The sequence below is a fragment of the Pteropus alecto genome, unplaced genomic scaffold (assembly GCF_000325575.1).
Source record: "Pteropus alecto unplaced genomic scaffold, ASM32557v1 scaffold45, whole genome shotgun sequence".
Taxonomy (NCBI): domain Eukaryota; kingdom Metazoa; phylum Chordata; class Mammalia; order Chiroptera; family Pteropodidae; genus Pteropus; species Pteropus alecto.
The window spans coordinates 1,691,622-1,694,868 of NW_006442491.1; positions in this window are offsets into that span (position 1 = coordinate 1,691,622).

The window sequence follows — 3,247 nt, forward strand, 5'->3', positions numbered from 1 at the left end:
CCGCGGGGGACTACGGCGGCGGTGTGCTCGGCGCCAACCTGCTCTATGGCAGGACGTGGTGACCTCGTGGGTGCCCTGGGGCGGGGTCCTGCCTGCCGCCCGAAGGGTTTGCAAGAAACGGCGAGAACGGATGGGTGAAACGTACTCAAACCGACTCCTGTGTATACGGCGATCACAACGAACGAACGGGTCGGAGAGAAGGGCAGGCTCGGAACCTCTTTGCTAGGGGCGGGAGACAGCAACGGCCCCAGGACCAAATAATGTAACACCACGCCAGGAGGCTTTGAGATGGTGATTTCCTCCTTCCAGAAGTTCCGAATTACGCAGGGAAAGCTGGCTGAGTCCACATCCACCACGTTCCTAGCCAAAGCTCTCAGAGTTTTAAATGTTGGAAACTTTGTTGGTGTTTGTAGCTCTGAAAATCAGTCCAGCTTTAACAATGAATCCTTTTGAAAGTGGAACTTATATTGGGAGATTAATTTTCGAAGAGGCCCCCTTAAGTGCAATTCCATTAATGTTTGATGGAAAATAAATTGATTTGTAGCTGAAGGTGGATCATGCACATAGCAACATTACTGCAGAGGAATTATTGCCATTTAGGAGGAACGGAATAAAAACAATGAAAATACTGCTTATATAGATTGGTATAGCTTTTTAAATTTAATGCTGATTTTTAAACGTTTTGATTATTATTTAGTAAATGAGCGTTTGTATATTATCTTAAAAGAGGATTCCCCCACCACACCACCACCATGCAGTTCATCATGAGAAGGCTTGTAAACTACTTTTTATATGGAATCTGGTCTCCCCAAATCAACCGATAAGATAAATAAATGCACCCCATATTTCTGTAGACATGTTATTTAGTCTTTCTAAGGTATTGGCTTGTCTGATTTTGAATACCTTGATAATAGAACAAGCTAGCAAAATTGCTAAAATCGACGTTAATCTATTTCAAAGCATGTCAAAAAGAAGGAAGAGAATAAGGTGATTTATTGAATTGTAATCAGGTTGTAAAGAATAACTAAAATATTTATAATTTTTCCATCATATTGACAACTTAATAGGGGTTGCACACCGATTTTGTTGGTGTTTTATTGTACAAATAATGTATTTACTCTTTAATATGCCAATTTATATTTCCTATGTTTCAAATGGGTATTTAAATATAACTTAAAAGAAACAAGTACTTTTTTTTTGTGAAAGTCAAGTGGTCATTTATTTCCCTCTAAGATGTATAGGTTTTGTTTTGGTGTGTTGTGACAACACAGCTTGGTTTACTCATGATTTAAATAACTGGTGTTGGAGTAAAAATACTAAAAGAAAGCTAAAGAACGTGAACTTATAAAATTAATGAAAATTAACAACATAACATGGATAAAGTGTGATTTATAAATGATTAGTTACCAGACACCCTAAACCTCTTCTCCTTTCGAAAGTTTTAGAAGTACAGTTTGAGGCTGAAACATTTTTTATTTCACTTCATTTTGGGGGGTGTTTTTCTGAATATGCAAAGTGAATCTTTAGGAAGTTGTTGGAGAAATTAAACTTGTACTTTCTCTAAGCTTTTTATATAGTAAGTAATAATAATAAGCTCCAGAGGAAAAAAATAATGAAAAAGTAAGGGAATCAGCCTTTATCAAGGAGCTGTGAATGCATTTTTGGAAAACGAGAACTAATTTTTAAACATTTTACATAAATCATTTGAGCAGGAAAATTAGTATGAAATGGTGCAATACACCTCCAGAAAATCCTCCCAGTTTGGTTATGTATATAATAATGGAATTATCTTTCAAAATGTTAACCAAACAAACATAACTATTACTGATGTGCCAAATTTCAAAATGCTCATTTATATTGATTTGATTCCTTTATAGTACCAGTAGCACCAGAATTCTAAAATTTTACTTCTAGAAAACATGTTTCAAAAATCCACGTGGCTATATTTATTATACATATTATATATAGAATATATATATTATTTTTTTAACAACACTCAACAAGAACAATAGCTTATGGTCTGAGGGCTCTGAGTAACATATTTAAAGAAAATAAATCTTCATGGACAGTTTTTCTTTATAATTTATTTCCAGAACAAAGAATTCCTTAGACTAAGTGAACTCTATCAAAAAGATCAATAAGAAGAAACAGCCTTCTTTATACAATATTTTCTGAAAGTTTATTCGATATAGGCTTATCTTTTTCCTTTCAGCATTATTTTAACTAGTAAAGGACCCAAGCCAGAAGTAATTGCTGCAGAAGGCTTAACATTCTACCCCCAGAAATTACTGAGTTTGTGTTTGTACATCCTAAAATAAGGATGAGGTTTGATTCTTGAAACATGAAAATAAAAAATGTTTTTACTATGGAATTCTACATTCTGATTAATGCAAAACAAGAACTTGTTTCTTCTTTTGCAATTAGTGTTTTGCAGATCTTTTGTAAAAACACAAACGGCCAGACTAGGTGAAACTCATTAACTGAAGAGGAGGATAAGTGTCTTCACAACCAAGAGAGCTGGCACAGGGTCTGAGTGGAACAAAGCCCCCTCAAAGTTTAGCACAGGCCGCAGCCAAACTCTGTTTCAGAAATGCTAACTGCAGATGTGACATTTTCCTCAATGTTTTGGGGATTTTAAAACAATGTAATTTATCTTTTCCAATTGAGACACAGAAACCAAAACCCAGAATCGAAATTGCAGAGAGGAATGGCAGGGATTTTGTAATCTGTCGGGGCGTAAATTAAAGTGTGTGTGTGAGAATGTGTGCAATGTTGAATGACACAGGAAGGGTGTTCTGTATATGGAAGGCTGGGAGTATAATCCAGTTGTCTTATATTTAAAGCTTAGAACTAAAACCTAAAGGTAAGAACAAATATTCAGACTTTTATCAACATTGTATCCAAACTTCATTCTGCTAGCGACTGTTTACTTTCAATTTAAAACAAATCAGAGATTCAATCCTGTTCACTAAATGCAAGCATTTTTCAAAGATTCGCTTTGTTAGCTGCATTGAATACTGATGATTTAGAAAGACTCTTAGAATAAATTTGTGAACCATAATCACACAAAGACCCATCAATTGCATTTTCAGATATGAATTAGTGCATAAGAAAATTAAATATAAATTTCAGATGTAGTTCTAAGCGTGAATGAAATTGCCCAACTGTTTAACATAACACTAACATGTCTGGATAAAAACTTGTATGTTAATTATTTTAGTCCAATTTAAAAAAGTTATATATATAT